Raw genomic sequence first — 12,176 nt, 5'->3', positions numbered from 1 at the left:
GGTTTTCTCATGTCTCTTATACTCTGTATCTCTTCTACCTTAACGTATGATCGTTTTCTCACTTCTAAGTCCCCCAGCTTTTTTTGCACTGAGATAAAGTTCCAGGTCTTTGCTTTTCTTTAGGCCATTCTATACCCTTCAAATCTTTTATCTATCCTACACATGCATCAAAGGAATCTTTCACTAATTTATTTTTGGGAGTCTTATTTACGTAATTTTCTACATCTGACTTTGGAGTTTTACATGCTGTCCTAGGTAACTGAAATTCTTTTCATCTTGTATAACTTCTAAGCCACCCCTCTTGAAATTGTTTCTCCAAATATATTCCTATACAGAGTTTGAGATAGTACACATATATCACACACTCAAGTCCACATAACACAAACTTATCCATATAATTCATGTGGAACTGTTTGTTTGTTGTTGTAAAGGTATAATCATTTTTCTTTGGTAGTTCGTACATCTTGGTATTTATAATAATTTTCATTCATAAATTCCATAATCCACATGGCCTCCAAAACACTGCCAGCTACATAAGCTAAGAATCCCCTATATCAGTTGCTTTTTCTTTTTTTCCTTTTCAGTTTCCCCTTCTGCATCTTTTAACATACATTTCTCTTCTCCCATTTACTGAGATCCTACTAACTGGTGTGTTTTCATTATCTATGCCTCCTGCACCTCTTTCTTTACTCTTTCTACCACTTCATTTTTCATTTTCCTTCATCCTTATTATTCATCTAATATTCATCCTTCTTTCCTTCTTCTGGTCTGCTTCAGCCCCCGTCCTTCCCCTTTCTCTGTATCTCTCATGACTCACTTCTGTGGTCCAGTTCTGTATCTCAGTACTTCTTAACCTTCAGTCCATCCCTCCTCTGTCACATAACTTTTTCAAAGCACAAACTACCACCCCTACGTTTCCCCCTCCCACTTTACCTTCTCTTTTTCCCAGTTTGTCCTTTCCTTCTCCCCAGTTGTCTACCTTTCCCCCACTTCAGTTTGCCTTCCTCTTGACTCCTCCTCCCAGCAGCTCCTGTCCTAATAGCGCTCCTCGGGCCCTTTACTCCTCAGCCCCTCTCGCACCTTATACTTGTCACCATTCCGCTCTGACCCAAGCTCTCCCTCTGCTTTATCCCCCTCCAATTCCCTTCTAGTAAGTCGCTTCAGTCTCTCTTCCCGGGCGCTTTCTACAGTTCCAACCTCCGCTCACGCCGATCTCTGCCCTTTCTTCTGCTCTCTTGCCTCTGCCTCCCGCCTTCCCCTCCTTCTTCTTCCCCCGTCCTCCCCCCTCCCTCCCAGCTTCCCTGCCTGGCTCGCTGCCTCCCTCGCCTCTTGTCTCATCTTGCCTGTGTTGTCTGGGAGGGGAGCCCTGCCTCCTCTCCCTCGCTCAGATCAATGCCCTGGCCACTCACTTTCTGATGTTGCACGACGGGAAATGCTTTGAATACTTACGACATGGCCGCTCACACTGATTGCCAAGATTGACAGCACTAACCATCGCCTTCACTTGTTTCAAGGGGGAAATCCCTAGTCTACCCGCTCTGCGCTCACCTCCCGGCACCCCAGCGGCAAACTTCTGCGGGTCAGCGCTCCCCCGCCCCAGGCGGGACACCCCCGCAGACTAGAGTTAACGGGCTGCGCCGGCCTCGGCGTCGCGGGGGGTGGAGGGGCTCCGCTCCCTTGCTTTCGGGGTTGTGCTAATTGACCTCGCATCGACTCCCCTTCCTTAAGAAATTTTTTTTATTTGTATCTTTCCCTTTTTCTTTAATGCCATTTACTCTCGAGGCGCAGCGCACAAGGAGCCCTCCCGTGCGGCACCATCCTGGAGCCCGCCCAGGTAACCGGGACGGAGCGAGCGATCGAGAGAGCGAGGGAGGGAGAGCGAGAGCGCGCGCGGCCCGTTTGTGAGCTACCTGTTGGGGACCGGAGGGGGCAGGGGCAGGAACCCCGGGCCGGGCCGCCGTCCCCCGCGCCTTCCGCCCTCGCCCTTCCAGGCAGCTCCCGGGCTAGTTTTCCTAAGCTGGGACTTAGGGGCTAGGGTCGGACAGGCGGAGGGACTAGAGCGGAGCGCGCGGAGTCCTGCGAGGGAGCGGGTGGCCGGGAGTCGCGGCCGCCCAGCCCCGGCGGGTTTCCGAGCCAGGCTGGGGTGGGGAGGGGGGCGGGGAGGAGCGGGAGGAGGGCGCTCAGCGGGGCCGACGCAGAGGGGGAGTAGAGTTGAGAAAGGGGCCCGAGCGCCTGCCGCTCGCCGGCGGACACGCGGATCCCCAGGATGCATCCCCCTCTGGGAGAGCTGTGCCTTGTTCCGGAGGCGGTGACAGATCTGCGTGGCGGGTTTCTGGTTTTCTTGCCGCCCCCCCAAGCCCCAAAATCCACTCCGAGAAAACACATGTTGTAGCTGTAGAGAACTGTGCGTAGGACACTAAGGCAAAGAGAGCAGGGGAGAGAGACAGCGCAACCTTTGACAACAGAAAGCTGTTATCGCCATCCTAAGTATTCGTCCGGAAATCTGTCCGCCCTCTCGGCCCACCTTACTCCTTCTCCTCCACTTCCCCGTGTAGATATTCTAACCTATATAACTGGGAATGACATGAAAAAGAAGTCAGGTGGCTTAGAGAATGAATTTTTAAGTCTCCATGAAGTTTGAGGTAGGTATCTCATTGAAGTTTGCGCAAGTGTGTGATGTAAGAAGCTTGTGCCTGCGTGTGTAGTTCGTTCTCTCTCTCTCTCTCTCTCTCTCTCTCTCTCTCTCTCTCTCTCTCTCTCTCTCTCTCTCTCAGCTTCTGTGCGTGTGCTCTGTGAGGGTTCAGATGGGACCGCTGGATGGTAATGCCTTTTGTTCCCACAAGAGGGCAGCATCCCGAGGGCTTTGTGAGCGCCGTATCTCGTTATCGCTGCAGGCTTGGGTTTAGAGAAAGTTATACCAAAACTTTAAAATTGATATCACATCTTATTCCGTGATATTAAAAAAAGGAAAGACACAGAGAAAGAGGGAAAAAGACAAGTGAAGAAAGGAGAGAGAGAAAAAAGAGGAAAGCAGGCAACCAGCCTACCCCGGGAGAGTCCCAGTCACACCAAGACTAGGGGGAGGGCTGATTTAATTGTGGGTTTGGCCGACTGACGACTGGAGTGCCCTCCTCGGCTGTCTTAGTTGTAGCCGGAGGTCATGTAAATCGACCTTAAAAGAATGCATAAGCCATAAATTAAAATAAACCTTCACCCAAGGGCTGATCCATAAGTAGACAATATCCAACCTGGACAAAACGAGCTTTCCTTACGAGCCGACCTAAACCGCATCCCCCCAAAGAATAGAGACTAAATGCAAAGTAAGTTTCCCAGCGAATATTTTGTTTTCTTGAAAAGTGTTGGGTTGGTTCGCCGTGTGACTGACTGCGATGCCGCCGTTTTCCGGAGCGCTTCAGTGTTAGCCAGGCTGGGGTGCGGGAGGTGGGGAGGACCCACTCGGTTTCTGGGCTTCTTAACGCTACCCCCACCCCACCCCCATTTTGGTTTGGAAACTTGGGCTATTTGTGGGTTTGACGCTGGTGGAGGGCGGGCGAGAGTCGAGGATCTCCGTGGCGCTCTCCTCCGGGGTGAAGTTTCCCGGGAGGAGTTCAGAAAGAAAACCCGGGTCGCTAGAAAACCCATGCGCTTCCTTCCTCCTTCCACACTCACCCCACCGCTGCTCCGCCGCAACTTTCCCGGGACCCCGCGCGCGTTTCCTCCAGTTCCCTCTGCTCTCTCGCTTCCTCTCCCCTACGCTTAATTTTGGACATGACTTTTTATGATCTCTTTGGAATAAACAAACCGAATTCCAAGACAATCCGAAACCCAAGTGCTAATCTGTGGTCCTCTTTGCCTGCGAGCCTGGGGCAGAGGTGCGGGGCCCGGCGGGGGCGTGGGTTAGCGGCTGCCCAGCCCTGCGGGGCGCGGGCTCGGCCTGGGAATCCCGGGGCCCCCCGCACGCAGTAGCCGGCACTTCTCCGTGCGGTGCTCTCCCACTCCGCGTCCCTGAGCCCGGCCGGCGCCCTTCGCCCTTCTCGGCGCCCTGCCCGGGCCCGCCGGCCGCTGCAAGCTCTGCAGACCCACCGAGACCTGCCACTCCGGGGCTCGGCCCAGGCCCGGGGCGGTGCTGCCACCGGCCCTAGCCCGGCTGCTCTCGGGGGAGCCGCTTTCTTCTTTCTCCCGTAAAGGGCCGGCCGGAGAAAGGAAGGGGCTTGTGCAGAATCTGCTGGGGTTGTGCTCGGGCGCCAGGAGGAGCGCCTGCAGCTGCGGAGGGCAGATTAGCTCCCTTTCCTGGACTGTTTCCCCGGCGCTCCGAGGAGCTTTAAGATAAAAAAGAGAGAATTGGTGTGTTCCGAGCAGATAAAAGGTGGTTGTTGCCGGCGTGTTTTGAGTTTTATTTAAGTTCTCTTAGGCTGACCAAGTTTGAAAACATTTATTTGTATGGATTGTCAGATATTGCATGCTGCCCCTACTTGGGGACTAAAAATGAGCCTACGACTCTGCTGGCTGGGCTGCGCTGTGAGCGAGATGGGTTGTCCCCGGCCGCGTCTGTGCGTGTGACCTCCTCTGGGGGCCGTGCTTGAAGTTTCGGTCTGGAGACGGCCCGAAGCCGTCGCTACGGCAAACGGGGCTGGGCTCTGGGCCTCCCTCCGGCTGCACTGTCAGTGGGGCACTAGGATGACGTCCCTGTCCGGTCCGGGGCGCTTGACCCCGGCGCGCACTCTGGTGGCCCGCCCTTCTCCCCGGCTGGGCGGCCCAGGCAACAACCCAGTGGAGTCGGGATGCGCGAGTGCCCCTTCTCCCCCGCCTCCGCAGGGGCTCCTCTCTCCTGCCCTTTATAGTCACATGCCCAGGTCCCGGGTCCCGAGGAGAACAGACGCAGCCCCGCCCAGTCTATTTCTAGGAGGAGGGTTTGGTGAATAAAAAGGTCAAGTGGTTGGGTCCGCGAGCTGGTCCATGGCGAGGGGGGACGGGACGGACACCTGGCAAGGACCTCCCCGCCTGTCCCCCACAACCCTGGCGGGCCCTCCCCCCCATGGCTGGCCTCCTCAGGCCACATTCTTTCGCTAAGTGTGAGAGGCTGTGGGAAAAGCAATCCCGAGACGGCTGAGAGCCGGCGAAGCTGATCCCGCGATGGCATTTTGTTTTGAACAGTTGCTTGGGTTGACGTTTCCTCATAAGGTAAGGTGTCACTGGACAGTCGGCTGCCCAAATGCCACATGTATAATTAGCTTGCGCACTCAGCACCTCGTCCCTGAGGCCCCAGGCCCGCAGGCACGGGCTTGGCCGACCTGGCCTACTCAGCTCAGTCCTGGGCTGCAGGATTTCCGAAGAAGGGTGAAACCAGCCAGGACAGCCCTGGGAGGCCCCTGCACCCCGGGAGACTGACAGCGTAGCCCTGGCTTTGATTGCTCTCTCTTGACTTTCCAGTTCCTCAGCTCTCTTTATTTTTCGGTTGAGGGAGAACTGCTGGTTAGAGGGGTAAACTGGCGGCAGGGTGCAGACTGAAGAGGAAAGGGGGTGCAGCGTGATTGGGTTGTGTGAATCTGGCAGTATACCGACCCTGCACACCCCGCCCATGGAGGGGGGCTGTTGGTGTCCCTCTATGCTCTAATCCACCAGGACTAGTCCAGGCTTGGCATTGTATCCTGGCTTGAGTAGGGGCTTCAGGCTTCTCGTTTGGATTGCTCACCTGTCTCTGTGCTCCCTCCCACCCCGCCCCAGAGGTCACTCAGCAAATTTGTATCTGTGCCCTGATTGCAGCTACTGTCCCCCCCTCCCCTCAGGGCCTAGCCGCCTGGGGCTGCTCGTGTTCACGGTGGGGGAGCCTGGAAAGATCTGCTGCCTCTCCTTGTCTCACTCTTGTTCAGCCTGGGCTTCTTAGCAACAGTGCCTTGTTCTCCCTGTTTGTACCCAGATTGGTGCTTGAGAGTCCTACCTGGCTTCTCAGCCCCATCCGCAGGTCAGCTTTTGCATGTTCTCTGGTGGAAGCCAGATTTCTGCAGCCATGAACACGACTTTCCCTCTATCTGTGCAGTCATGGTGGAATCCAACACTCAGCATTGGGTACTTTCATCAGGCTCCCTCCTCCCCTGATATCTACTAGAAGGCTCTCTTTTTTTAAAACAAACAAGCAAACATCCTAAATCCACCCATAAGTTTAGTGGGATAGGGTTAGTGTTGCTATGGCTGCAAGAGTGTAACCTTTCAGGTGGGAAGTGGGGACATGGTTTTCCTTAGTTGCATTTGATTTTTATTGAACCAATGTAATATTTCATTTTTTATAGTAGGGGAAAAGTTATGACTGATTTTTTAATACTCTATCAGACCATGAATGTATGATCTATATACTTTTGAGAGCATCTTTCCGAATACACATATGTGAGCACATGAGCAGTAGGCCTAATGGCATGTAGGTTTTTTTCTCCTACACTTTTGAAAACCTCATAACTCAAGACAGATTGTCCTTATCCTAAAACAACAAGAACAACAACAACCAACAACAACAACAACAAAAAATCCTTCAGACTCTGAAAGCAAGCAAGTGTGCACCACACTTATTAGATCTTGTTCATTACCAAAGGCAGTGAGTAGCCGGGACCTAGCTATTGCTAGGTCATTAATTCCCTAGGCACAACTGACATCCTCTGCTGCTTTTCTCAGGTACTATCAACACCCCCTTTCTCCTTTGCTCTCCCACCATATCCCTTCACATATAGTAGCAAAATAGATAGTTTTTTAAATTTTTTATTGTTTGTCCTATTTAATGCTATTCTTAGTGGGTTGTTTTTGGAAGTAATCAGAAGGAACTTTGTCTTGGTGTATATGTTTTTTAAATGCAAAATTTATGAGTTTGTTATTATGGAGCATGACACAAATTCCTATAATAGTATAATATGTAACTATAACACTCGAAACATTATACTATAAAGAAAAATAAATGTAAATATTAATTAATAAGACACTATCTCTATACCTTAAGCTGATTCTATACTGGATTCAGTAATAATAACTGGAAGAAATGGCATTCAGTAGGAATATCATATTGTCTGTTGGATGTTTTTTCATTAGTAGCAGAAAGCGACAGATATTTTTCTTAGTAAGGGAAAAGCATATGTTTAAAATATGACCATATCTGGCAAGTTCTTCTTTTAAAGCTTTAAAATACTACTTTCAAAACATAAATGATCAATTTTGGTGGCATTATATCTGTTTCTATTTGACTTTTAAAAAAGGAATTATTGAATTATTGGTCACCGATAAAATTGCTACACATATCCATCTTCTATTGAAGAAATTAGTGATGTTTTAAATAATTCTTTTTCAATTAGCACAATAGGTACTGGAAAAAATGAATTTTCTTTTAATAAGGTTTTAATATACATTGGCATTAAGCCTTACTTTTAATATTTTCTATACTTTTCAGTTTTGTTACATTATTTATCTCTAAGTTTGAAAGAATTCTCTTATTAGTCAAAGAATTCATATATACTTTTTAAATATTTACAAACAGCATTCTCTAAAAGTATAGTATAGTACAACTGAAATTTTGGTTGATATAAGAGCTGTTTGTTTAAATATAGTTTAGGGGTGCATATATATCAATTGATGTTTTTGAAGTCAAGTGAAACATTCCATCAAGCTAATGTGTCTGAGAGTACCATATCAGGCACAGACAGGTACTAGAAATGATAAAACACAGATAACATACAGCAAGATGATTTGCAGATGGGACGTATTATCTGCTGTCATGAGGTTAGATGGGTCATATTACTGGTTTTTAAAAAACTAATCTAGGTTATTTCAGAATTATCAAGTTATGTAGGTATATAAGATTTAATGAGAACAGATTTTATTATAGAAACTTGCTAAAATATGAACACATATTCTTTGCTTTTTAGAGGAGGAAATAGACTATTTTTGCATTTGGATTGCTTCTTGTTTAAGAAATATGGCTCTCCCCTATTATTTTTTTTCCTAACAAGGAAAATAATGCATTGAACATTTTGTCTTTATTCTAACTCCACATTTTCTGCTGATTATACTCTGACTCTCAACATACTCAAGTAAAAAAAAAAAAGCTGCCATACCACTATAGGCTATGAAAAGCAATTTTATTAGATGTAAGCACAGTTTAAATGTATAGCTTATCGTTTTCACATGAGGTTCTTCAACTGTGATTTGAAAACTAATTGTTTTGGTAAGAATTATATCAGAAACTTTCATCATTCTCTCATTACATATTCATTATTCATTTATAGGAAAAGTGTTTTTATTTTCCTTGTTCTGTGGAAGAGGGTAAAAGCTTTTCAGTGAATTACTTTGTTTAGACATTTAGTTAAACTGGAAATAGTTTTAAACTTGTGGTATGATTTTTGATAGAGCTTTTCAAGTTTTAAATACCCATTGTTATAATTTGGATAAAAATATCAATTAAAGAATGTGCGTGGAGGTTATAAGATGGGGGTATATACTTTAAAAAACTGCGGACTCTCTCACCTCCACATAAAGGATGCTGCCCTGTTTTTCCTCAAATCTGTGGTAATCTCAAAAAGGGAACATGAAACCCTAAAACCTCAGAGAAACAGTATCGATTCAATTCTTAACTGCAAATCCTTCATATCATTGCTCAAAATATCCAACTTTTCACCAATATTAGCCATTCTTTTTATAGTGACACCATGCTTAGTAAAAAACTTCTAAGCACTGAGGTCAGGTGTTGAGATTGGATTCTAGTTTATTTTTTATGAATCAGATAAAGATTTCTGTGCATGAGACCATATGTGAAGATGAGAGAACAAGAACATTTCCATATCAAAGGCAATATATCTGAGCCTGCATGGTAATTAAAATGCAGTGGCTTGGACTCTGTGCACTAGCACTTAAACAGAGCATCGCCGGGACCTTGTGCATCATGCAAGCGGTTGCCTCTTGCATACTTCTTGAAATACACTTATAATTTTGTACAAACATTTATGCCAGTCCACACTTTTCTGTGGATAATTTGTATTTCATCCAAACCATTCAAAGTAGAAGTTATTTTTTGAGCTACCCCCTCATTATGGCTTTTGTGCATCAACTATTTTTATTCCAGTTGTTTGTATTTCCTTTTACCAGAATGATGGCTTGTTTATATTCAGATTCTCTTCTTGCTCCTCTAAGACCCCTTATATGTCACTCATATTTTACTATTCACTCAAAAAAACTTTCAATTTTAGGAAAGATGTGAATTATTTTCTGAGGTTAATTGTAGATGCTGTAATCTATTATAAACTAATAAACTACATTTAAAATACCAACCACCCAGTTATTTCTACTTTATAATGCTAATATATTTAGTCATCCTCACTAACTTGTACAGTACATAATATTGGAAAAATTTTCTTTTTACAACGCTTAAAGAACTCTGAAATATTCTTCCTTATCTTTTAATTGCATAAAAAATGTGTAGTGGCATTCTCTTTCTTTCTGTTTCAAGTGAAAAACAATTATTTGAAATGACAGAAATCTTTTTCTGAAGAGTTATCTCTGCATTTATAGGGAGATGCTTGATTCTTCTTATAAAGAACTGGTTAGCACCTTAACCTGTAGTTATTTAAGATAGAATAGTGAAATAAAATCTAATAATTGACAGTTCATGTTGTATATATTTTAGAAAATTTTGCATCTTTGGTAACTAACTTTGAATTTGCTGCTCTGTAATTTTCTATTTCTGTATTTGTGCTCTATCTGTGAACATTCTGGTCTGGTGGCAAGGAATTCACTGGTATATTTTATTTACCAAGCTCTCCTGGTCTATGAAGCTTTTAAAAGGTTTCTCTGGATGGAAGCACCATGTATTGAAGAAGCCTAATATGATATAATGGAATTCTTTAAGAGTTTTTGTGTTTTTAAACTGTTTTGGACCAAAATTATTTAAGTATATTGATTCGATGCTGTTCAGTGATGACATATGCATAATAAATATAAGGTAAATTCAAAGTACAAAATATGATACGCTTCTATGCAAACATTCTATAGTCTCTGATTCCAACTTCTTCCTTGATCTCTTTCTTCTCTGAAAATCTCACAAGATAACCTTTGAAGTGATCTATTATCCCTGCTACTTTAATAAATTGTTGTTTCTAGTCACCTTAAAGAGACTAATTGAAATTGTCTATTTTGAATATATCCATTCAAATGCAAAGTGGGATTTTAGTGCTATTTGTGATTTTGACTTTACTGAGCACAATCTCTTTGCTACTTTGAAAAGTAGTTCTTTAAATTCAGACAAAGAAAAATAAAGATGCTTTACAGTATGTGAAAAAAGAAAATGCAACAGATTTAAAAAATGATGAGCGTAGGTTTCAAATGGAACTCATTCTGAAGCATGGTTGCAAATATTTCCTTTTGTACTTTGCAAACAGGTCATTGGGTAATGTGATTGAGCCTTACTAAGTTCTAGGCAACCTGAAGGGCATTTTTGAAGCCATAATCTTTACTTTTTAAGAATTTTCTCTTGCCCTAGCCGGTTTGGCTCAGTGAATAGAGTATGGGCCTGCGGGCTTAAGGGTCCCGGGTTGGATTTTGGTCAAGGACACATGCCCCAGTTGCAGACTCCATCCCCAGTAGGGGGTGTGCAGGAGGCAGCCAATCAATGATTCTCTCTCATTGTTGATGTTTCTCTCTCTCTCTCCCTCTCCCTTCCTCTCTAAAATCAATAAAAAAATGTTAAAAAAATAATTTTCTACTGAAGATTTTTAATATATGGTAGGTGGGGAAATTTAGGCACAGTTGTCATTCTTTTCCAGTTGTACCAAACAGGTCATTGGTATAAATGGAGAAGAATGCTCCTTACTAAGAGAGAATAGTTCATTGTTCTTTCTTGGGAAAAATATCAAAGCGCAGGAATGCTGTTATTTTCTTATAAATAATCTCTAGCTATTTCCATGAGCAATGCACCTTCTATGTAGAAGTTAGCCACCCCATTCATCCCCCCAATATATCCTTGGTGTAATCCATTTCTTCATCTCTAAAATGGGAGTTATAATAATATCTATACAAGAGGGTTATTAGGATCAAATGAAATAAATGAATGGAAAACACTGAGCTCAGGGCTTGTCATAAAATAAATATTTAATACATGTTATCTATTAAAGTTGAAGTGGAAAGATCTGGATTTTCATTTTAGCTTCACTACATATTTGCAAATTACAGAATCTGCTTCTTTTCTTCTTATATGAAATATAGACAGCAATACATGTTCCTTCCTTTCTTTCCAAGAAAGGAGAATTCATTAGTAGTCTGGCAGACTTGGATAGAGTAGTGACTAAATGTAGGGTTTGGATATTCAGCTCTCAAATATGAGAAAATTCCAATTCAAAGAATTAGAAGAGATTTGAAAGATCATTTCACCTGTCATCCTCTATCCTCCAAGCATGTACTAATCACTCTACCTTCATTCTAGTCAGTTAAGAAGCTCTCTTTATTCTGAAAGCCTGCAAAGAAGGAGATTTTATAATCTTCCTTGGTTATATGTTTCAATGATTAGCATTAGGAAGTTCTTTGTGCCAAATATATGCATTTTAATCTGTTTTCTAGAAAAATATATTCTTTATTTGAATGATAGAACTACATGTGAGAAAACCAAAATTAAATGTTCAATTTTTACTTCTTGAATCTTTCTTTGGAAGTCTTATTTCCTAAATTAGTTTTGTGATCTTGAAAAATTTATGTAATTTCTTTAAGTCTCAATTTCCTAATTTTTAAAATAGGGATTGTAATATAATTTATTAGGTAGGGTTATTGGGTAGATTAAGCTTGAATATAGTACTATATATAGAAGTGTGCAGCCCAGCCAGTGTGGCTGAGTGGTTGAGTGTCGACCTATGAACCAGGAGGTTATGGTTCTATTTCCTGTCAGGGCACATGCACAGATTGCAGGCTTGATCACCAGAGTGGGGTGTATAGGAGGCAGTCAAACAATGATTCATTCTCATCATTGATGTTTCTCTCTCTCTCTCCCTCCCTTCCTTTCTGAAATAAATAAAAATATCTTAAAAAGAAAAGAAGTGTGTATAACAGTTCTGGACAGTTGTGTTAGGATTAATTGACAGCAGTTATGTGATCAGTAGTAGACCCTTGGCTTAAAAAGGGCCCTTAATTCTCTTAAGTTTTATAGAACTCACTTTTCAGAG

At 43.9% G+C, this 12,176-nt stretch overlaps 1 protein-coding gene across 12 annotated transcripts in view; it reads left to right on the top strand.

The window, feature by feature from the left end:
* The first annotated feature begins 1,350 nt into the window (after positions 1–1,350).
* The window catches only part of SOX6 (SRY-box transcription factor 6), a 550,404-nt gene continuing 539,578 nt past the window's right edge, over positions 1,351–12,176 (top strand). For 4 of the 12 annotated variants that reach the window (XM_059709010.1, XM_059709006.1, XM_059709008.1 and 1 more), the window contains exon 1: positions 2,875–3,320. The gene's annotated coding sequence lies outside the window, so the exon portion shown is untranslated. Of the gene's footprint in view, positions 1,835–2,874; positions 3,321–3,398; positions 5,182–12,176 lie in introns of those variants that run through there. The other 8 variants (XM_059709015.1, XM_059709009.1, XM_059709017.1 and 5 more) reach the window with 3 other exon arrangements.

This window comes from Myotis daubentonii, chromosome 9 (genome assembly GCF_963259705.1).
Source record: "Myotis daubentonii chromosome 9, mMyoDau2.1, whole genome shotgun sequence".
NCBI classification, from domain to species: domain Eukaryota; kingdom Metazoa; phylum Chordata; class Mammalia; order Chiroptera; family Vespertilionidae; genus Myotis; species Myotis daubentonii.
This window is presented reverse-complemented; position numbering and strand designations above follow the sequence as displayed.